Raw genomic sequence first — 24,654 nt, forward strand, 5'->3', positions numbered from 1 at the left:
CCTGCTAAACCCAAGGTTGTGAGTTCAGTCCTTGAGGGGGTCATTTCTGGATCTGGGGCAAACAGATTTAAAAAAAAAAAAAAAAGGATGGTGCTTGGTCCTGCCAAGAGGGCAGGGGACTGGACTTGATGACCTCCTGAGGTCCCTTCCAGCTCTGTAAGTGTATCTCCATATAACAATTGGCTGAATAAGAAGTAGGCCTCAGTAAACTTGTATGCTCTAAAATTTTACAGTTTTGTTTCTGAGTGCAGTTATGTAACAGAAAAAATATATACATTTGTAAGTTGTACTTTCAGAATAAAGAGATTTCATTACAGTATTTGTATGAGGTGAACTGAAAAATACTATTTCTTTTGTTTACTATTTTACAATGCAAATATTTGTAATAAAATAGCATAAAGTGAGCAATGTACACTTTGTATTGTGCTGTAACTGAAATCAACATATTTGAAAATGTAAAAAAACATCAAAAGTATAATAAATTTCAATCAATCTTCTATGATTTAACAGTGCAATTAATCATGCAACTAATCACAATGATTTTTAAATCACAATTAATTTGAGTTAATCATATGAACTAATTTTGATTAATCAATAGTACTAAATGCAACCTACTTTATTGCCTAAAGGGATGGAGACCAACTTAATACACCAAACAGTAATGTGTTCTGGATCTCACCAAGCACAATTTATAAAACAAAAATCAAACATCTCTATCATTGTGTCCAACAGTTTTCATATTTTAAGATCTATGAATCAGGCTTCCAATGGAATCGATCTTGGATATCCCAAACAGCCCAACAACTTTTGTTTTAAAGATTTGGTTCACATTCCATCTCCGCACCTGCCATCTCTACTGAATGGCCATGTCTTTTGAAAGAGAGCATCCACATACAAAAAAGCAGATCGAAAGATCGATCCACTCTTTCAAAAGAGTTCAATAAACTCTTTCAATCCAAACAGACCCTGCTCTTTTGAAAGAATGAGACTAGGATCAAAATATCCAGCACCAGGAGGACTGATCTTTCAAAAAAGGGCCTGTGGAGCATTTACTCTTGCCTTTTTTTTTTTTTAAAAAAAAAAAAAAAAAGAAGCTTTCAAAAGGAGGTGCTCTTCTTGATCCAAGAGTGGAAGACAGCTTCCCAAAGACAACCCACATTCTTTTGATTTCAGATCGAAAGAGTGTATTTTGTGTGAGTGCATTCCGCGTGTTCTTTTGAAAAAGGGCCAGATTTTCCAAAATACCTTGCTAGTGTAGATGAGGCCAATGGGAGTTTTGACTAAGTAAAGTCAGTGGCCTCAGGCCCTCTCTAGGCATTGTAGAAGCTATTCTTGTTGACAGCTTCTCTCTTGGCCAAAGGCAACATATTGAATGTCTGCAACTTGTTTAAATATAAATATACAACGTGATGGCAAATTCAGAGGGGGCCTTGTGCTGTTTGAAAGATAAGTAAATGCAGTTTGATAGAATTTGGTCTGCGTTTCTAGTTTGATAGGATTAGTTTTTAATGTGTGAAGTGTACCAATCCTGCTTTATTATTCCCAGACTTTAAAAAGTTATATTATGCTGGCGCTAAAGTTAAAAGTACACACAGAAGTCCCCACAACCCCACTCAGTATCCAGCCCTCATCAACACAGGAAAGCAGCACCATGGGCAGCAAAGATGAGGAAAAGGAGCAAAAGTAAGCATGTGAAGAGGACTTGGAAGACTGAATGGAAATGAGAGAAGCCAAGGTCAGAGAACATGCATATTGGGGTGGCTGTCACAGAATCTTCTAGATAAGAAAGACAATACTTCCCTCTTCTTTCCAGTGAAAAGAAGATTATCCACTTTCTACAAATCCTGCTCAACTGGTCTGAATAAACCTTACTACTACAGAGATCAAACTTAGGCTTGTGATCTGCACTCTTTAAAAGCAGTGAAAGCCGAGGTCAACTGCTTGTGTAAGCATAAGCAAATAAGCTACCAATGAGAAATCTTAAACATACATACAATCCTTCTCCTCTTCCCACCTCGTGCCTCATTCCACTCCTTTACTTCATTCAAAAGAACTGCATCATACAAATTAAATAGAGAAGAAGGGTGGCTGAGTGAGTTACCTCTGCTGTCAGCAGACGTCACTGAAGAATGACCTCAGCTATTGCCAAAATCCTCACTTCATATTATAAAATAAATTATAACATCAGATGTTTAATAACTATATTTTAAATTGTTTTGAAGGAAAATCATCATACATATTACAGTGAACTCTTTTATATCCAGCAGCCTCAGGACAGGGAAGTTGCTGAATATTCAAATATTCTGGATAAGAGAGTGGTTTACATAGCAATGAATAACTTTAAAGAAAAATAAGGCTAAATGTAAGCAGAGTACTTTATTTACCAACAACAGTAGTATTGTACTGGAATTAGCAGAAATGGGACCCAGATGGGCAAAGTCCCCCACCTTGACATTTCTGGAGGTTTAAGTTAAACAGAGTCTCCTTCTAAACCATACCCCGGTTTGCCCACTGCTCTTTTATTGAAGATGAAACCAGAGCAGTTTAGATGGTTTTCCCCTCCAATAAAGATCAGCTATTGGCACATCCATTTTACAGCAAAAAAAAGCAGAACCAATGCTCAACAGTACCAGGACTGAGAAGCAATTTTGCAGATGGGTGGCAATGCAGAATAGCGTTCCCAGTCTTTTTCCACAAGCATCCATATACATTAGAAGACTATTACTCCCTGCCAGCAGGGCATGGGCTCAGCTGAGTAGCTCTGGGCAGCATGAGTAGCTCATGTTGAATGGGAGATCAGAGGAGCCTGCCAGGTGCACGCAGACGCAGCACAGAGGGACGCAGGGCAGTGCTCAGCGTACTGTGCTCCCTCCGACACCTCCCATGAAGGACCTTTGCACTCACTCTCTGTGTGCAAACCGCAGTCCTGCTGCCACTTCTCTATGCTCCTGCCTCATGTCCACTGAGCAGTGGAGAAGGGCTAGGGTCTGCACAGAGAGCATGAGAGCAATGCTGCCCCCCCGGCCCCAGGAGGGGCCATCGCACTCAGCACTACCCTGCACCCCTCCATGCTGTGCCAGAATGCAGTCAAGCAGGCTCATTTGCTCTCTCCACACTCCTGCCCCATTTCTGCTGACCAGCGCTCCTGGGCTGTGAGTTATGCTGGTTATTCAAGTGTGACAGATAACCAAATAACAGATAAACAAGAGCTTGCTGTACACCGTAACCTTACACTGTATTTGCTGAATTTACTTTTATTTATTTTCACTATACTGTACTTATGGAAACATAACTAAAATGTATTTATGGCTAAAATGCCAGTTATTAGAGAGTTCCGGATGATAGAATGCTGGATATGTAAGATGTTTACCTTATATTATTGTTCTGCTTATTTTGAAAAATCTGTTGTATTAAGACTGCACAAGCAAAAACAAAAGCTTTCCAAAACCTAAAAATCATATTAAAATATTAATACTAAGAATTTTATCTGTAAAGCGTGCTAAAGCGTTCAGCAGTCCCCAAAGAACTGATTATGTCACATTTAGAAACTAAATACAAAATGATGAAACACAGGAATTTTAACTTTAAGTGAAAATCCTCAACCTGAATGAGATCAATATTTTATCAAGCCTCAAGATGCTCAGATGAAAAGCTTTGTTGGATGACAGAAGGAAGACAACAGAGTACCTAGACCACAGCAACACAACCAAACTCTAGCAATATTAGAAATGTACATTGAAAATCTAGATTCTATATAAAATGTTTATTGCAGTAATTTGCCTATAGGCTAAAGAGTCCCTACTATATCCTCATGAAGCAAGTAAACCAAAACAACCTGAGATATGAGAAGTTTGGTCAAGACAGTAACTGACTGCAAAGAACCTCTCTGTTTTGTTACATTCATCACATTAAAATCAAAATGGCCATACAATTGTTATGTTAATAAATTAAGAGCAAAATAAATTTAGTCTGACTATAACAAATGGGAATCAACTTGCACAGTCTGTCAAATATTTATACTGGTGTTGTATAAAGCAACTTCAAACAGTTTTGACACCCATGTTCATGCTGAATTATATCGTATTCCAGAAGTATTCAATTTTAATGGACATACCTGCAGAGAAAGGCGCAATCAATGTTATGTCAGAATTGGGCTCACAGTGACTGGATCACTCTTACAGTGAGCACAAATGTCCACTAAGGAGACTATTTACAATACAGGTTGAAACTCTCTAACCAGAACTCTCTCAACCAGCAACATATCCAGCTGGATGACCACTTACTAAGGTGTAGCCAAGTTTCCTGTGGTCCCATTAAGTTTGTTTGCAGCCACCAATTCTAGCTCTCAATGTTTTCTAAGAGCCCAGTAAACTGCAGAAGTGTTGGTAATGCTGCTAAACAATATTGACTTCCAGTGGTTCAGCATATTCTGTCATTTGGCACTGGTCGGGTACAGAGTGTGCCAGATTACAGAGGTTCAATGTGTAGTAAAATACTTTAGGCACAGTAATTTACACTTGATCTTAGCCAAAAGGCCAAGAAGTTGGTTGTAGAAGAGAGATCTTATACCAGGCATGTCCAACCCGCGGCCCACGGGCCGCATATCACCCTGGACAGCTAGTAATGTGGCCCCACAAGATCGTAAACTTTTAACATTATTAACTATATTATATATTTTATATGCGGCCCAAGACAACTCCTCTTCACTCAGTGCAGCCCAGGCAAGCCAAAAGGTTGGACAACCATGTCTTATACAGTTCAGCACAACAGCTCAGAGTTCTTTATCCCTTGAGCCTAACTACACATCAGCATTTAAATTTTTGCTGGCCCAGTCAGCAATTGAATAAATTACATTAAATATTATCAAATTAAAAATGCAATCCCCTTCCTGCCAGTATCAAACACTACTACATTTGTCCTATATTAATACTTATCACTCTATAATGATGATCATCACCAAGAGTTACAATCTGTATTTCAGAAGTATTAAATATACTCGTCCACTCATCTGCCAGAAGCATCCTTTCCTGTCATAAAATCTTTGTTCAAAAAGCTTTTGTTTCGAAGATTCTACTTCTAGAAAAGCCTTATGACATTTCTCCCATACACCAAATCATCAGTTCAAGTGACTAGTTTTTCCTCATACCTAAGTCTCTAAAATCACTCGGTTATTACTTAACTGTACAGTTTTTTTGAGATTGTTGTATATACTGACTTCTGTACAAACTAAATTATCTTAAAAATACACGTTTATGGCAACAGTAGCAATGACAACTGTAGCCTCATAATAAATAATATTAATAATGAGCTGTGCTAACAGAAATGCAGCCAATAAAATAACTGGATTCTACTTTTCTTTACCAGTATGCTTTGTTCCTATCCAGGGATTTCAGGAGTATAAAAACAGAGAGATTGTATTGTAAGTACTTCACTGTATTTTAACATACGCTTTCAACCCTCCAACTGGCTGTGTTAAAAGAATATCAAAGTGAATTTTTAGTCTCACCCATGACTTCTAGCTCAGAGAGATTAGAAGACTTTCCCTAGGATAGCAGGGGGTACGCCCTCCAGAAGATCCCCGACACTATGGTGCATCAGTTGCTCTGTCTTCCTCATCCCTTCAGTTGGGATAGTCACCAGGAAAAACTGGGTCAGCCCCTCTCAGTCAAAACCAGCATCCTTTCACTAGATTCCCTGATACCTGGTGAACAGGGCCCTGTCAGTCAGCATCAAGTGAGGGTAGGCACAGAGCGAGGGGAGAGGCAAAGGCACGGCAAGGGAACGGATGGATTGGTAGGCAGGCAGGGAGCAGAGAGGACTCAGCTTCCTGGACGCTGACTTCCCCCAGCAAGGTCGGATACGGGGGGGGGGAGGAGGGCGGTGCCCCCAACCCCTTCACCCCACAGGCTGGGGAGAGGTAAAGAGGGCAGCCTACTCTTCCACAGACCCCAGGGGGAAGGTGCCCCCTACACTCCAGCCAAGGCTAGGGAACCAGGCAGCCCCCAGCCCCACCAGGACTCTCCCCGCGCGCCCCACACCCGCACGAGGGAGGACCACCAGGAACTTAGAGTCACTGGTGGGGGGGATACAGGCAGTCCCTGCCCGCGCGGCTGGGCTGGGCGGGGCACAGCGCGGCTCCTCACACCCACCCCAGCACACAGGGCAACCCCCAGGCCTCACACTCTGACCGGCCCCAAGCGGCAGAGACCCCTCCAGGCCGAAGGGGAATGGAGCAGCCTCCCGCGCGCACACACGCCAGGGCACCCCCCGCCCGGCGCGGTACCCCCCCGCCCTGCACGCGGCGCCCCACTCACCGCCCCCTCCTTCGCTTCTCTTTAACTCTTGGCTGGACAGTTTGTTACTGGAGTGGCCCGGGGGCAGCCAAGGCGCATGCGCAGCCGTTGCTCCGGCTGGGGCGGGGAGAGCGGGCGGCGGGGGGTTAGAGTTGGGGGATGGGGGTCAGCGTGAGGGGAACAGAGTTTGGCAAGGGGGAGGGGGCAGGACATGCGGGCTGGCTGGAGGAGGAACAGAAAGGGGAAGGAAGTGCGGGACTGAGGCGAGAGAGGCTGGAGCCAGACTGTGCTGCACCAAGGTGCACGCAGGGCAGAGCGAAGGAAGGGGAGCGCCTAAGGGTTTGAGCGGGAGCAAGAGATGACAGGCATGAGAAGCACCTGGGCGCTTAGGGGCAGGTGGGCACCACAAGAGAGCAGTGTAAGAAGTCTTGGGGGTGGGGGTAGGAGTAGGAAGGAGGCAGCAGCTGGGGCCTGGCCAGGACAAAAGAGGGCAGTGGAGAGGGACTGGCTCCTGGGAAAGGAAGTCAGGTTCATGGTCTGGATGCTGGCCTAGAACTTAGGAGACTCACGTTCCAGTCTTTGCTGTGCCATAGTCTTCCCGAGTGACCTCGGCCAATCACTGAGACTATCTTGTGCCTCAGTTCCCCATTGGTACATGCCTCCCTAATTCACAGGACTGCTGTGAGGATAAATATATTAAAGATTGTGAGATGCTCCAATACTATTCTAAAGGGTTTGTGATAAGTATCTTTGATATCTAGAAAAATAAAGGGCAGCAGAATACGGAGTGTGTGGGAGCCTGGAGGGCAGGGAGCGATGGGGAATACTTGGGAGAGTGGAGAAAGATCCACAGAGACATTATCTATAAAGAAGTGGTTTCTCCTGCCTACCTGAACTGGCAAAGGGAAACATCAAGCCAGCTCTCAAGGCAGTGTTTTATTAGCTGACGCAAAGCCAAAGATTCACCTTCCAATCCCCTCATCTCAGAGAGGTAGCTGTGTTAGTCTGCATCAATCCCCTAGTCTGTCTAAACACATCATACATGGATTTGACAGGATCACATATTCCCTGATCTGGAAGTTACTCCATCAGGGAGGACAGAATTAGTTAGAACATTAGGACATATTAATTAGCTAATAGTAACAGAGAGGAAGCCGTGCTAGTCTATACACTATCAAAACAAAAAGCAGTCAAGTAGCACTTTAAAGACTACCAAAATAGTTTATTAGGTGAGCTTTCGTGGGACAGACCCACTTCTTCAGACCATAGCCAGACCAGACCAGACTCAATATGAGTCTGTTCTGGTCTGGCTATGGTCTGAAGAAGTGGGTCTGTCCCACGAAAGCTCACCTAATAAACTATTTTGCTAGTCTTTAAAGTGCTACTTGACTGCTTTTTGATTAATTAGCTAAGTGTAGGTTTGGAGAATGGTATCAGAGAAGTAGTCTTCGAGAACAACAAAAAGTCTTGTGGCACCTTATAGACTAACAGATATTTTAGAGCATAAGCTTTCGTGGGCAAAGACCCGCTTCATCAGATGCATGAGTGCAGGGGGTTGGTTTCAGAGAGGTAAAGATCGGGGTCCCAATAAAGGGGGAAGGCCAGAGCTGACAAGGTATATTCAGCAAGGTGGAAATGGCCCAGTATCAACAGTACTTGTCAAAAAAGGAAAAAACAAGTCAGATCAGACAGGGAGATGTGAGCCATTGTCAGCGTCTAATGGGGAGCTATCAACACCCAGAGCAGAGAAACTGTCCTTTGCAGCTTACAAAGACAGTTTCTCTGCTCTGTGTGTTGATAGCTCCCCATTAGACACTGACAGTGGCTCACATCCCCATCTGATCTAACTGGTTTTTTCCTCTTTTGATAAGTACTGTTGATACTGGGCCATTTCCACCTTGCTGAATAGCCCTTGTCAGCTCTGGCCCTCCCCCTTTACTGGGACCCCACTCTTTAAATACCCGTCTGAAACCACCCCGCCCCCACACTCATGCATCTGATGAAGCCGGTCTTTGCCCATGAAAGCTTATGCTCTAAAATATCTGTTAGTCTGTAAGATGCCACAAGACTTTTTGTTGTTTGGGGAATGCTGTCTTTAATAGATACTTTCAACCCCACTGGATTTTTTGACAGATTTTTAAACCTTGACAATTTTTAATGTACAATATTTTTACCTTTCTCTTTGCATTTTGTAGAATTGTCTTGTCCAAAAATGTTTGAATTTTCATTTGAATTTTGAAACAAAAATAATCAGTTTTTAATGACACTTCTATTTTTTCATTGGTAAGATGGAAAAAAAACACAACGAGGCCTCCAACTGTGACTATTTGAATGGAATGGGATTTCAGTAAAATAAATGAGATTTGAAATTGCTCATTTGAAACACATTCATCACTATTATGAGATACTTTAAAAAACCCAAACCACAACCAACAACACATCTCTCATCTCATCTCCTATGGTGATTTTATTTCAGGAGCCTGATTCTTTCAGCATGTGCAAGACCCAGATCTTTAAATGCACCTATCTACCTCTTAGTACCTGCTTAAGCATATCATTTGGGTTCCAGTGACATGTTCAAAGCTCCTGTTTATGCCAGTCCACATTTGTAAAGTCCACTAAGTGCTGATGCTCCAGCTCTAGCCTAAGCTGAAGCTCTAGAGGCTTCAAAGCCATTTTCTCAGTGGGGCTTGACCTCCTTAGCATGTCAGAGCACACCTAACAACTATTATCTGCCAACTCCTGCATGGAGAGGATCAGAGGTGAGGAGAGGAATGAGGGGCATCAAAGCTCCAGTAAAAAGACACAAAAGTTCACAAGGAAATGTAGGGGCAAGCATAAGCAAGCTGTCAAGAGAGACAGTTTTGGCTGCTGGGCCCGGGCTCACCTGAGCAGTTGGCTTGTCTTAGGTGCCTTACTCCCCAAGGTGGTTTTCATCTGCTGGTCCTGAGTGGAGGGAGTTGCCTATGTGTGGTCTATATAGATACTGTTTTAGTTGTGTTGGCCCCAGGATATCAGAAAGAAAAGGTAAGTGAGGTAATAGCCTTTATTGGACCAACTTCTATTCTAAAACAATAAAGCAGTCATGTAGCACTTTAAAAACAAACAAAATGATTTATTAAGCTCATCACCTAATACATCATTTTGTTAGTCTTTAAAGTGCTACATTTCATAGTTTCGTTTTGTTCAAATACAGCATAACACAGCTACCTCTCTGATACTACTCCTAACAACTTGTCAGCATTTCACTCTTGGCTCTGTTTTGATAAGTGTATAGATTAGCATTGGCTCTGTTAGGACTGCTTCTGGTTTATATTAATGGTCCCTTACACTGCTCTAGTGATGCCATTTCAGAAACTACATTTGTACTCCTTTAAGGCCCCTTTGCATTGTCAAAGTGTTTAAAGAAGCCTTGATGTAAAATAGGCAGCAAGCCTGATGCTTCTAATTGCAAACTCATGGTTGGGATCTGTAAGCCCAGCAGTGCTCTCTCTCTCCCTCATCACCACCAATGTGTGTTTAAATCCTTACTTGCTGTATCATCACCAATTTAACTTACCATTTAGATTAAAAATTTTAAAGAGTGTAATTTTAAAGGCTGTAGAGTGTACACTGAGTGGCTCGTGGGATCTGCAATGGGATAGCATTGTTTGTCTCTGTTTGGCTCAAATCTAGCCCAAATCGTTTGTGACTGAGAACAATTACAATCTGTGAAATTAGTTCCAGTCTCATTCTGAGATGTCTTCATCATCATACTTATCATTAACTGGGCATAAGGAGCGAATGGGTCATGTAGTGTGAATTTCCTATCACCCCTATTGGATGTCGTCCCACGGATGAGATGTACTGACAAGAACTACACAGAGCTAGAGCCTCAGCTGCCCTGCTCTGTGAACAGATGAAGGACTTCAGTCTCCAGGTCTGTCATTCTGGCCCCTTTTATCAGCACTAGCTTCATACCCACTTATTAAAAAGCCTCAGGTCCCTTTTTACTTCTGTGCTAGCAGTCCCTCCTGCATCCTTTTATAACAGAAACTGACATCTGCAGTAACTTGTTATTCATGATCTCTAAGGCTGCAGCTAGCTTTTAACTTTCACTTCCTGTGAACACACCAGTCCTGGTCCTAAACTCAAGCTATTTTTAAAATTGCAGCTGGATGGAATGTCCATTTGAACGTTGGCTGTTATTACTATTAGTTATACAACTTCTGCTCTGTTATAAAAAAAGTAAGCATTAATTAAGAAACTGACTTTTTAGTTGATTCTTGATACCTTGTGAGATAAATGTATTATTTTTTCTATTTGTCATTGTCACTTGAAGATGAAATTAATCCCTCTAATTTACATAAACCTCATGGCCCTGATCTATAATTGTACCAGTGGAGGTTCCAGTCTGAGGAATCAATGAATAGAATCACATATTTTACCAAAAGAAGGGACCACTCTTGTCTGACCCCCTGCATAGCTCAGACCTTTCCTAAACCAAGTACTGTCAGAGCTTTGAAAAATATCCACTTCTGATTCATAAATCACCCTGATGGAGAACTGTAATGGACTTTGAATGCCAGCATTGTTACAGCATGGCTTCATATATGATATCCTAATGAAAAATTAGGGGAAAATCAACTTTCTGAAGCTGTGTGACCAACCCCCTATTCCAAAAAGTCTGAGAGATTATATGATCAAACAACTATCTGCTAACAATTGCAAAATCTTATTATATTGTAAAGAACTGAATAGTTCACCCCTGGGTGGAATCAAAACTGATTAACAACCTAAAGGTGTCAGTAGAAATTCTCAGTTATGGGGCTGTAAGCAAAAGCTAACTTCTGTCCCCATCACACCTGTGAACTGCTAGCATGACAACAATGAAACTTCAGAGACATGCTGAGGGAGATGATTATGGAGCTCCACTATAATTACAATGTCTCAAACACCCTTATTTGAATTCTGGCTGTAATGCCTAGAAAGTGTCATGTGTCTTCTCCCAAAGGTTGAATTTAAAATCACTCCCTTAGATTTGCAAAGAAAGGTTACTTCAACTAATGCAAGAGTTGGCACATCCCACATCCATAGGATTCCCCCCCTGAGTATTTGAAAGCACTTTACATGCATTAGCTAATTAAGCCTTACACCACTCCTGTGGTGTGAATAAGGAATATATCCAGGTGACTTTATGCACCACTGACATGAGGTCCCTCCTGGGATAGGATACAGCAGCTGGTTAATGCTTTAGGAAATAAGGTGCATGATATTACATTTGAAAGCACAAGTGGGTGTTTAGTTCAGCAAAATATAATCCCTTGAGCTGGAATTAGGCTTTGGGGCTGAAGCCTACACTTTTACAAAGAGTGACAGGGCCAAAAGTGGTGGACATTGGGGTTTGGTTTCACTGTAAGCACGTCCAGCTGTATAACACCTTGTATCATTGCCTTCAGTATTGGTTTAGGCTTGCCAGATCAGAGTGACCCTCAAAAAGAGCTCCTTGCAGGACCTTGGTGGACTCTCATTCAATTAGCAACTCAAACTGAAGATAAATTTGCATGACATCTGTGGAGATCACATGCTACAGGTAGTACTAGCCAACAGCATGACTTTTAAACACCTTTGCACAAAATCCTGATGTCCCAGCAGAAATGAAGGGGTGACATGTAGCGTTGCTGGCTCACGTCCTGCCAGGTATATAGGTTCCTAAACTTCCCCTGAAATAAATTAGAAGTGAGATGCCTCGATACTGTAGTGGTTCTGGGGCACTGTTTGCTTCTGAGCCTAAAATTACTTGGATCTTTACCAAGTGTGACAGAGTTGCAGAAGTTACAAATGGGAAAGGTCTATTAGATACCATACTTCATCCCATCTCACAGCCAGTGCAGTGCTGTTCCCTACCAGTCTTTTAGTAGTATCTTGTTCAGATTTTGCCATTTCCCCTTGGAGGTTGTTCTGTAGCCTGATAGAACCTTTACAGCTAGGACACTTTCTTTTTTTCTTCAGCCTAATTTTTTAGTGTGAAAATTTTATCTATTTCCTGTGTCAGGTGAGATGTTTAACTTCTTTCTGCCTTACTTTCCCCACCTGAAACATGGGGATAATATTCCTGGGCAATCGGGGGGCTGTGGGGTTAGCTTCACTAATTCATAGAATTATAGGGCTGGAAGGAACCTCAGGAGGTCATCTAGTCCAGCCACCTGCTTCAAGCAGGATTAACCCCAACAAGTCATCCCAGCCAGGACCTTGTCAAGCCAGGACTTAAAAACCTTGAGGGATGGAGAATCCACCACCTCTCTAGGCAATGCATTCCAGTGCTTCACCACTCTCCTGGTGTAGTTTTTCCTAACATCTAGCTTGCATCTCTCCCTCTTCAACTTCAGACCATTACTCCCTGTTTTGCTATTTGACACCACTGAGAACAGTTTCTCACCCTCCTCTTTAGAGCTCCCCTTCAGGAAGTTGAAGGCTGCTATTAAATCACCCCTCAGTCTTCTCTTCTGTAAACTAAATAAGCCCAAATCCCTCAGCCTATCCTCATAGGTCCTGTGCTCCAGCCCCTTGATCATTTTTGTTGCCCTCTGCTGAACCTGCTAAAGTATATCCACCTTGTTTTCATACTGGGAGGCCCAAAACTGGACACAATATTCCAGATCTGGCCTCACCAGTGCCGAATAGAGGAGAACAACCACTTCTCTAGATCTGCTCGAAATGCTCCTCCTAAAGCACCCTTGTATGCCGTTAGCCTTCTTAGCTACAAGGGCACGCTGTTTACTCATATCCAGCCTTTCATCCACCATAACCCCTAAGTCCCTTTCCATCATACTGCTGCTGAGCCAGTCAGTCCCCAGCCTACAACAATGCTTGGGATTCTTCCGCCCCAGGTGCAGGACTCTACACTTCTCCAAAGCTTTTTATGATAAAATATATAGAAAAGTGCAGGTGATGTTCCAGGTATTACATTACCAGTGATGAAGGGGAGGCTTATAACCTGGCCATCCTAAGACAGTTGCAGCTATTTAGCATCTCTAGAAGTCAAGTCCTGTTCATTTAGTTGACTAAATATGTGCCTGACATTATGCATCCACATTTTGAAATGTAAGTCTGGCTGCTCCAGGCCTGTTGTACGATTCCAAACTAAAAGGTAGCTAGTTTTTGTTTACATGATCCTGAAGCAGGGATACCTTTCAACACACTAGTGACTTGTTATTTCACACTAGCAGCATTTATACAAGTTAGTTACAGTGTAACACTCCAGTAACACATCACACCACAGCTCATGGCCCTATAAGCCGCACTCAGAGCTGTGCAGAGAAACCCTAAGACACAAACACTCTGGCCGTATCTACACTAGCCCAAAACTTCGAAATGGCCATGCAAGTGGCCATTTCGAAGTTTACTAATGAAGTGCTGAAATACATATTCAGCGCCTCATTAGAAAGCCAGCAGCCACGGCAGTTCAAAACTGACGCGGCTCGCCGCCGCGTGGCTCTTCCAGACAGGGCTCCTTTTTGAAAGGACCCCGGCAACTTCGAAATCCCCTTATTCCTAACAGCAGATAGGAATTGCACAGCCATTTCGAAGTTTTGGGCTAGTGTAGACGTAGCCTTTGTGTGTGTTTATAAGAGGTCCCCTCATTTATTAAGTCTCCAATATACCAAACTTCTCCTTCACTCCTCACGCCAGGCCTGGTTCCCCTTGACACAAAGACCTTCCCCTTATGACTGATATCCTTCAGGTAGATTTCCCCTCCTTGTGTCAGGAATTCCACAATCACAGGCTCCTTCCAAGGACTGGGCTGCCAGTTCAGGCCAGCTGCCTTCATCATTCAGCTTCTCTAAGGTGGCCCTTCCCTGAGAAGCAGCCCTTTTTCAAGCCACCTGCTCACTGTCTCTTCATTTGGTTCACTGTTCTCTGGAGACTCCTTTTACCACGAGGCTGTCTCTGATGTAGCCCCATGACCTGCTTGCCACGTGGGTAACAGCCACACCTTTTCCCATCCACCTGGGAAGGAGAACTGAGGCTTGGTCTACACCAGATCATACAGTTAACTGCACAGATGCAATTCTAGCTACGGCAGCTGCATAGCAAGAATCACTGTAACTGCAGTCAACTGTAATGTTTGTCCTCACTGAGGGAGGCTGGAGGGAGCGTTTCCCCCAACTGCCTCCCTTACTCATCACAAGAGCAGGAGTATAGGGGGTTGACTCTGGCCTCCAGAGAGATCAATTTTGCACATCTTTACCCAACATGCAAAATTGAATTCGGGACTGGGTTGATCTTCCCACAAGTGTAAACAAGCCCCGAATAAGACTGGTCTCTTAAAGGGGCCAGGCAACCTGAGACAGCCCCCTTGATTTCCCCTCAGAGTTACATAAGTGATTTCAGTGGGGGTTTCTCAGGGAGCAATTCTTTACACAGCACACAGCCAACATGTGGAACTCTTTGCTGCAAGATGTTCAGAAGGCCAAGACAATAGTAGGTAGTCCGTCGTGTCCGACGATGACATCTTGAGCTTGCACAGGCTCATTGGTTGTGGAGTCGCATGTGGCTGAGGAATCCAAGCTTTGAACAGCATGGGTGTTCATAGTGGGGGCAAGGGAATTGTCCTAGCACTGTTGATGTGGCTGCTGCTGTTGCTTTCTTCCTCTCACGAGCATCAATGAGGTGTACGCGTCACTGTTCTTCAAAGTTGTCATATGCGTGTCATGCGAGAGCATGCCGGACTGTTCGGTCTTTTGCATGCTGCTCTAGCTGATCTGGTTTCAAACCAGTATGAGCAATGTTGGCCTTCACGCAGTCTTTATACCTCTTGCGAGGCCTGCCTTGATTCCTTTTGCCCTGGGAGAGTTCATCGTAGCTTAGGGATTCTTGACTCCTCCATTCATATGACAGGCCCTGTCCAGTGAAGCTGGGCTTTTCAGAATCATGGCTTTGATGCTCGTGGTTCCTGCTGTTCAGGACTCCCAGGTTCGTAACTCTGTCCTGCCATCAAATGTACAGTATTGACCTCCAGCTGCGTGTGGAAGCGCTCCAGCAGTTTTATATGTTTTCTGTACAAGGTCCAGGTTTCACAGCCATACAGGAGATTGGTCAGGACTACAGCCCTATACACTTTCAGTTTAGTAGACTATCAGATATTGTGTTGATTCAACACTCGCGCTCTCAGACGTCTTAGTGCCCAGCTGGCCTGGCAGATTCTGGCATTGATTTCTTTGTCGAGGGAGCCACCATTGGCTATCATGCTGCCAAGGTTCTTGAACTCCTCTACTGTTTTTAACTCTGCTCCTTCAATAAAGATTGAAGTGTGGAGAGCAGTAGATCCTGGAGAACGTTGAAACAGTACCTTGGTCTTTCCTAGGCTGATGATCAAACCAGAGGTGAGTGGCATCAGCAAACTTGTTGACGATGAGCTGGAGATCAGATTCCTTGTGTGCCGTAAGTGCACAGTCGTCAGCAAAAACAGCTTCAAGGACAAGCCTCTCAAGTGTCTTGGTTTTAGCATTCAGATAACGAAGGTCGAAAAGTGACCCATCAAGTCTGTATTTTATGTAGACTCCATGGTCCAGGCCCCTAACTGCGTGGCTGAGGACGCATGGGAAAAAGAGGTTGAATAACACTGGGGCCAGCACTCACCCTTGCTTCACACCATTGGATATCTCAAATGAATCTGAGGACTCATCATTTGATAGAACAAAGCCAGTCATGTCATAACAGAACAAGCGTATGAGGTTAACGAATCTTTTTGGGCAGCCAAGTCAATAACAGGGTTAAAAAAATAACTGGGGGGAAGACAGGCCCATCAGTGACTATTAGCCAGGATGTGCAGGGATCGTGTCCCTAGCCTCAGTTTGCCAGAAGCTGTAGATGGATGACAGAGGATGGATCACTTGATTGCCCTGTTCAGTTCATTCCCTCTGAAGCACCTTATGTTGGCCACTGTCAGAAGACAAGCATACTCGGTGAGCTGGCCCATTGGTCTGACCCAGTAGAGTAAGTCTTACGTATCACAATGATTTTGCTTTATAGTTTACACAACCAACTACTTACAATAAAAGCTTTAGATACAATGTTAATTACAGATTTGCCTTATTCTGAGACTCAAGGCATTTTACACAGATGAATCAAGTGAGCTTCACGGATGACACGGGACATATCAGTATCATTATCTCTGTTTTATAGCTGGGGAAACTGAGGTACCAAGCTGTTAGGTGACTAGCTCAAGGCCATCAGGTTAAAATTGGTCAAGCTGGGGAAACAACCCAAGAATTCTGGCTCCCCGTATATGACCATCACCATTACACACACTGTCTACATTTACAAAGTTTATTTAACATTTTTCCCCCTCCGAACCAGTTATTCATGTTTTCACAAGTCTGCGCCTTTCATGCCACCTTCTCAAAGAACTTCAGAGAATTCATTGAGTTCTATTCACTCTAATTTGCCCTGGATTGGCCTGCAAAAGCCCACTGACAGAAAATTAACCATGTTCAGTTTTTTTATTCCCTTCCAGAAGAGCTTTCGTTTTTTTTCTTGGACAAAACATAAAGCGAAAGTAGAATTAGGAGAAAAAAAAAAAAGACTCAAACATAAGTGAAAAATTCAAACATTCCACCTCTTGAGGCTGGCAAATTTAGATAAGAGTTTCGCATAATGCACCTAAAATGACTGGCAAGGCAGCTCCCCTCACCTCAATTATAGTTGGTTTCTCATCTTCATACAGAAATCTGCTTCATATGAACTACCGTGTTACCATGAATTACAAATTAAAACAGCCTTGAACTTCCTCTTATTTTTGAGATCCCGTGCCTCTGTTGTTTATCCACCAATTCAGTCCTAACTGGTGCCCATTTCTGCTGGCCACTCTAGACTGCCACTGAGTCCTTTTAACAGAGGTGAAGAAAAAGGAAAGCCAGACAATGGAGAACTAGATTTATTGGCCAATGTTTCAGTGTTGAAGGAGTGAGTACAGGACTTGATTCAAAGCTCAGTAAACTCAGTGGAAAGTCTTCCATTAATTCCCCTGAGCTTTGGCTCAAACTCTTGATTGGGATTCATTTATCTCACCTACACAGCCTTTGTGGTCCCTGATGCAGTGTCCCCAGCATGGGGTCAGTGGGCTTTGGTGCCCTGGACAACACAGTACATTTATTAGGGGTAATTCTTAGGCTTACTCCTCTCCCTGCAGTGACTTGCTACTTCCCAGCATGACTGTTTCCCATGTAAGGCTTTGGAACAATGCCCTTGTGAGGCCCCAGAGTGAAATCCTGACTCCGTTGGAGTCAGTGGGAGCTCTGCCATTGACTTCCATGGAGCCAGGATTTCATTCTGGATTTTGTCTTTCGTAGAACTGGGAAAGCAATTGATTTTTTTCACACAGAGGTAGCCGTGTTAGTCTGTATCTTCACAAAACCAAAAAGCAGTCCTGTAGCACTTTAAAGACTACCAAAATGATTTATTAGGTGATGAGCTTTTGTGGGGCAAACCCACTTCTCCAGATCTAGAAACTCTGAAGATGTGGGTCTGTCTCACGAAAGCTCAGGTCCTAATAACTTATTTTGTTAGTGTTTAAAGTGCTACAGGGCTGCTTTTTTGTTTTGTGATTCATTTTTCAGTTCAGGGGCAGAACTGAAAATGTGGGAAAAACCCCCAAACAAACCCCAGTGATTCAGGCTGGATCAAAGTGAATCCAAAACCAGCTTCTTCTCATGTGTTTCAGAGCAGGGATAAAAACCTGGTCTCCTACCACAAAGTACAGGTTCATCCTCCCTGGTCCAGCACCCTCAGGACCTGAGTCACGCCAGCCCAGGGATTTTTCTGGATGGGGGTGGTCATTTCTGCACCTCACCTCACCCAGCTGGCATTCCAGCCCCTGCTCCGGGGCTCCCCTCCCCACGGTCACAAGCAGCTTCCTGACTCCCCTTCCTGGCTGATGGCTTATGGCTTATGGCCCCAGCCACCCTTCCCCAGCCACAGCTTCCCCAGGCCCAGACTCAGCTGTGGCTGCCCTGGGCCAGCTTTCTGCCCAGCCAGCCCTGGCTCCTCTTCCCAGACTGAAGATCTCTCACTTCAGCCTCCTAGTGCAGGCTGCTGGTTCCCTCCCCTTCACTCCCCTCTTCTCTTGCCATCAGACCAGCTGTGGCTGCCCTGTGCTCCTGCTGCTGGTCTGGCTGGCTCCTCCTCCTCTCAGCATCCCCCATTCTCCCCAACCCCCAGGACTCTGGTCCTGCAAGATCTGTGGTCCCTCCAGATGACAGACATTGATATATGACAGAATTCCAGATTTGGGAGTTTCAACCTGTAGTGCACTGGGCTAAAGTTACAGGGTGGAGGGGGTGCAGCAGCACCACCTTCTCTGGCCATTTTGTGAGTATGAGAGAAACTGCATTTGCAGGGAACAAACATTTCTCTGAAATATCTCCACTAGGTCTGCTCCTGAAGCCACAAAACCAGATTCTGCTCTCAGAGACACCTGTGTAAACCTGGAAAAACACCATCACCACCCTTGGAGCTACTCTAGGTTGACACCAGCGTACATGGGAACAGAATCCAGACCATGACAGGCACAGGACCTTTTGGAAGCAGGTCTCTGCTGCCTCAAATGTATTAGCACCAGATGGGTTCCACTGCAAACTCTGCCTGGCAGGTGCCATGGTGCACCTGAGTCACTGGCAACCCACAGGGACAGCCTGTGGGCAGATGCAAAGCTTTCCAGAGCACTGTTGGCAGCTTCCACTTATAAATGTGTTGATTCTCATCCAGCATGTGTTTCAGGCTGTTACATCACCCTCCCTCACTCTGGGGAAGAAACAAAAGTGATCAGGTATAGTCAGGCAAGAATATTTGATGGTACTGTGGTATTGGGCATTTTATTAGTGATATCAATGATTGTTATTTTATAAGAAGCCACAATTTAGATCAGGGCTGTACTGCACTAGGCACTGTACAGACATAATAAGAGACAGTATCTGCCTCAAATGAATTGCAATATGAACAAAGGGGGTATTATAATCTCCATTTTGCAAATGGAGGGCTGAGAGACAGATGAACAGGAATACCCGAAGATCAATTAGTGAGTGAGTGACAGACTCAGGAACTGAAGCCATGTCTCTAGAGCCCCAGCTCAGTGCCTTACTCATAAGATCATCCATCTCCTTTCTCTTTTCTGTGGAGCAGCGGAAAAAAATAACATTTCATGCTGAAAGCCCCATATGTGTTACACAAACACCAGGAGGGCTGAGCAGTCTAAGGCGCCAGACTTAAGATGCTGTCTTCCCTTCCCCTGAGTGTTCTGGTCTCAAAAGGGAGGTGTGGGTTCACATCCCACTCCTGACATACAGTTTTTCCAGATCACAGGCCTGGTTCTCATGGAGGACTTTAGTCACCCTGACATCTATTGGGAGACCAATACAGCAACACACAGACAATCCAGGAAGTTTTTGGAGAATGTTGGGGATAACTTCCTGGTCCAGGTGCTGAAGGAACTAACCAGGGGCCATGTACAGCTTGACCTGTTGCTCACAAACAGGGAGGATATCAGGGCTGTTTCCCCACTCTGACACTCAGTGCGGAAAAGTGGGGACCCCCAGAAAAAACAAATACCTTGCCGCCACCACCACCACGTGGGAAAGCCCCCCTTAACTCAGGAAGACACACTTCAACATCTCCTTGTGGGGTAATTCCCAAGCTTCACCCTTTTCTTAGGAGATAGCTTGGAAACAAAGAGCTGTATTCTGACAGCTGACCTTGCTTTAGGCAGTTATTCACACAGACACTCCTCTAGGATACAGAAATCAAAAATTTATTCACAAAACAAAAGGTGGAAAAATACCAAGAAAGCAAATAAGCATACTTAGTTGCTAGATGTAATTAAAGCAACTAAAGATTACTAATATTAGCGCACTGGGAATTATTCTCCTGGGATTCAGCTTAGAAGTTACAGAGTACAGAGGAAAGAATTAACCAGCCTGAGAAGTTCCACTCCAAGTCCAGCATAAAAATAACCTGATCACGTCTAACTAAACATTTCCTTTCTATTTACATATCCATGCTCTGATTATGAAGTAACCAGGATTCATCAGCATTTTTGGTCTCACCCTCCTCCAGTCGCAGAAACCGGACAAACACACTTTAGCCTGCAGTTATTCCCAATTCAAAAGAAGAAGCCTCTCTCCACATTGGCTTACCTGGCTGTCCCTTACAGGGAGGTCTCTAAGGGTTAACCCTTTACAAGCATTCATTCATGACAGAGGAACTAGTAGGAGGCATAGAAGTGGCTGGCTACCTGGGCTGCAGCGATCATGAGATGGTGGATTTCACGATCCTAACAAAAAGAAGAAAGATGATCAGTAAAATACACACCCCGGATTTCAGAAGAGCAGACTCTGACTCCCTCAGAGAACTAATGGGCAGGATCCCCTGGGGGGGATGACAGGTCTGTAGTTCTCTGGATTGTCCTTCTGTGTTTTAAAGATGGCGCTATATTGCTTTTTTCCAACCAATTCGTGAGTGGCTCTTTCATAGGTTTAGTGTTCTGCTAATAGGTCTAGCAGCTTCTTCATTTTTAAGTTAACTAGATCCTCTCTAGAGAAAGCACAGACAGGATAGGGATGGGAAGAGGTAGGGGCATGGACATTAAGACCCGGTGGTGCCTCTAATGTTTGGATACCCTGTGCAGCTACACATTCTGTGTAAGGGTAAGGACGGCCTGGCCTTCAGTCTGTCATTATTAGAAGCATGAATTTCATCAAGTGGGATTTCTCAGAGCTGTTTTATGTTTGGGTACAATACCTCTTTATACCTATTTCTAAATGCATACTTACCTGGCAGACTGGAATGGGAGTTAATTCAGTGATTTCTCTCCACGGTTCTATTTCCACCTCTCCAGTTGCAGAATGACTCTGATCTTTGGAGGAAATATTTACTTTTGCATCGAGCAGAGCTGCATGTTTGAGTCTTTCTGGCCAATCAGGCAGATATGCTCCCAGGCAGTTTTCAAACAGGGATTTTGAACCTATGAGATAAGGTGCCTTCTTGGAAGCTCTCCTTGTTCATCATTAAATGCTTATCGCACATTGGGTATGACCTGCAGATTCTAAATAGGCAGATGCAAGTTTCCCTCTCCCCTCCCACAGCCTCGCAGAAGTTGAATGCCAATGAGAAAGCCAATTTGCTGTACAGATTTGCGATAAGGTTGTGGAGTGATGTGTGGATTCCACAACTATCTTTGAGAGGGAAAATAGGTGTTTGAAGAGTTGGGGGCCAATTCAGAAGGCTGGGTGCAGACCAACTGGCTTCAAAAGACTTGCACCTACTCAAACTAACATGGTCCTTGGCGAAGGGGATGCGTGGACTCCAGCTTGGACAAACACTGACATGTTGGTCCCAAAGCCCTTCTGGTGATTTCAGTTCCAACACCCCAGTTCAGAGCCCACCTGACAGCTTGGTTTCAAGTGGGTTACAGAACTAGGAGGCAAATTCCCCCATTCCTGTTTGCTTTGTGACGGTGGCAATCTCATCAGAGCAGCTGTTCTTATGTAACTGCTAGCTCCTTGGGCCAATGCTACAGGAGAACAGCCTCTGCTGCATTTGACCAGAAACTTCAGGCCTCACCTACACTTAATGCTAGGATGGTAGAGGGGTAATACTACAGTGAAGACACTACCTGCACCATTGCCGGGGGGGGAGGGGGGTGTCTCTCATTCACATAGTAACTCCATCACCCCAGGAGGTGATGCCTGGGGTGACCGGAGAACTCTCCCTCGACCTAGCACTGTCTACACGGGGGGTTAGATTGGTTTAATTGCATCACTCAGGCATGTGGATTTTTCATGCCCTGGAGTGACAGTTACACCAACCTAATTTCCTAGCCCAGGGTGATTGGTGAGGGGACCCACAGGGGCAGGGGCCATTGGCCATGTGATCTCCACTATTCTAGAGAAGGGCTGGGACACTTCCCCCATCTCCCCATACCTGATCTACCTTTCCCCCTCCTCTTGCTCATCTACTCTCTAGCAGTGGCATCCCAGTCAGTCTCTGCAGTCAGCTGGCTGCTTGTGGTGTATGCCAGGTCCCACTGCTTGAAGGGGTGCAAGTGCTTATGTGGGAGACTGCAGCTCACATATCAGCCCAGCTGCCTCCTCTTCTCTGTCCCTTCCTCCTGCTGCATGAACTACAAGGCCAAAGGGCTTCCAACCCCACCGAGACTGGTCAGGCCAAGCTGGCCCAGGTGGGGTTGGGACACACTTTCACCCCCCAACCAAAGCAACTTCTGGAGCATCAGGGTGGTGGGAGCACAGAATGGGCAGCTTTCCTCTCACCTGCATCCATTAGCACTAGCTCATCAGCACTGTGAATTAAGGCCCCCGGCTTGGACCAGCCCCCCGAGGTAGAGACAGGGATCAGCTCAGACTCTAGGCTCAGAGGCTGCTGCAGCGCAATGGAGAACAAAGGGATTATTTCCTCAGAGAAAGGGCACTTCAGTGCAACGTTTGATGGATTAAATCTAAGTCTAGTAGAGGAGACTGCTGTTACTGCCTGGCAGGAGAGGAAATAAAAGCAGCTTTCAGTGGCTTTCCTCCCTCTTCCAAAGAGGCTTGAGACAGAAGAAATAATGTTCTAATAACTCCTGGGGACTCTTTAAACAGGGGCAATAGAGGCTTTCCTGTGCTAAATCCCCCTGGAGATTGGGCTGATACTGCTGCCTTCTATTTCACCACTTTGTGGAGACGGAAGAAAGCAATGGCTTGAAGGATACCAAGTAAGAGGGTTAAAGACCCTTTCAGCACAGTTTGCTAGGCAGCTTAGATTTGTTGTTTGGGACATTACTTTCTCCTCACCAACTTCTCCCTGTGAGACATTCACTGGCGTGTGGCTGAACAGATCAGGGGGATTAGCAGTGAAGTGTGGAACAAGACTTTTTTTGATACAGGAACTCCTGCCGTAACCTCCCAGGGACTGGGTCCATTCTGAAGTGGATGGAGCTGATCTTCAGAAGTGGGGTTACAGGCTCATTGAGCTGAACATCCCTCTCACAAAAGCAGCGAGAAGGAGATGATGGCCGTAGAGCTTCCAAATGTGTTCCAAACACTCTGACCAGTCCAGCCAGACTTGGGATCTTTCAAACATCTCATCTCAACAGCACCTCATCCTGGGCCCAGCAAAGTCAATAAGCATCAGAGTCAAAGGGATTTGGGATCTGGCCTCTTCACTCTTGGCCTTCTGCTGATAGAGCACACACACTTTTCAGGGGAAACTGAGGTGACAAAGATATGGGCCCTGATCCAACAAGTACTTAAGCATGTGTTTTGCTTCAAGCACACAAGCAGACCCACTACCATCAGTGGGATTGTTCACAGGTTTAAAGTTAATCAAGGGTTTACATGATGGCTGGGGTCTAGATTTTTAAGGGTATTAAGGAATCTAAAGAGGCAGATAGGCACCTAGCAGGATTCTGAAAAGCACTAAAATTTAAATCAATTGGAACCAGGTTCTAGGGCCAACATCTTTGAGGCTTTCAGGGCTCCCATCTTCCATTGTAATCATTGGAACTTGATGTCCAACTATTTTTTAAAATTTAGCTATAAAAGCAGCAAACCAAAGTCACACAGGGCAGCTGGAGGAGTCATGTCCTGCACTCAGGTCTCCCTGTTCACTGGGCCAAGCCCAAATCATTCCTCTTTCCCAACAGTTGGTAACTTGTTTATGAGAGAAGGTGCAGCTGCTTGGGATATGGCCAGACCTCCAGCCGAGAATCAATGAAGATACTGAAGTGTGTCCAGTCTGACATGAGTATCTTATTACACAAATATGGTAACTTTCATGCCAAAGTGGTCAGACTTTACACAGACCCCAGTGCCTTGGAAGGCTTCTCATAAGCAACTTTAATGCAGGCATTTGCATTTCATACCATACAGAATGTTCAGTAACAGCTGCAGAAAAAAACTGAAGTTTCAGCCAAGATTTTCAAAATTGGGTAACAGTTTTGGGTGTCAAATTGTGGGTCCCAGCTAGAGACATTTCGGAGAGGCCTTATTTTCAGGAAGTGTGGAGTGCCCACCTGCTAAGGCTGCGGTGTCCATTACGTTCACCACTCACCATGTGTGGCGAACAGGACACCATAGCGTGGCTATTCCAGTTCTGGATCCACTTGTGGCTCTAGCAGTCTTTAAATGTGGCTTCCCCTAGAGCCATACACCAGGAGTGCTGTCTGCCCATTATGTGCACGCACCCCACTGCTTGGTGGGAGATGTGCATGGCAGGAGCAGCTCCAGCGGTGGCCATTCCAATGCCCTGGCCTCCCCAGTGGCTCCATCAACCTCAGCCACTCTGGCAGCTCTGGTGAACAACTGGCTTTGATTTAGAACTGGTGGGGGAG

At 44.8% G+C, this 24,654-nt stretch overlaps 1 protein-coding gene across 10 annotated transcripts in view; it reads right to left on the bottom strand.

The window, feature by feature from the left end:
- LOC142001423 (lethal(3)malignant brain tumor-like protein 3) overlaps positions 1-24,419 on the bottom strand; it is a 119,366-nt gene extending 94,947 nt beyond the window's left edge. For 6 of the 10 annotated variants that reach the window (XM_074976636.1, XM_074976631.1, XM_074976632.1 and 3 more), the window contains exon 1: positions 20,465-24,419. The gene's annotated coding sequence lies outside the window, so the exon portion shown is untranslated. Of the gene's footprint in view, positions 1-5,506; positions 5,702-6,180; positions 6,199-6,314; positions 6,412-20,464 lie in introns of those variants that run through there. The other 4 variants (XM_074976635.1, XM_074976633.1, XM_074976634.1 and 1 more) reach the window with 4 other exon arrangements.
- Between the last annotated feature and the right edge of the window lie 235 nt (positions 24,420-24,654).

Source organism: Carettochelys insculpta, chromosome 24, assembly GCF_033958435.1.
Source record: "Carettochelys insculpta isolate YL-2023 chromosome 24, ASM3395843v1, whole genome shotgun sequence".
NCBI classification, from domain to species: Eukaryota; Metazoa; Chordata; order Testudines; family Carettochelyidae; genus Carettochelys; species Carettochelys insculpta.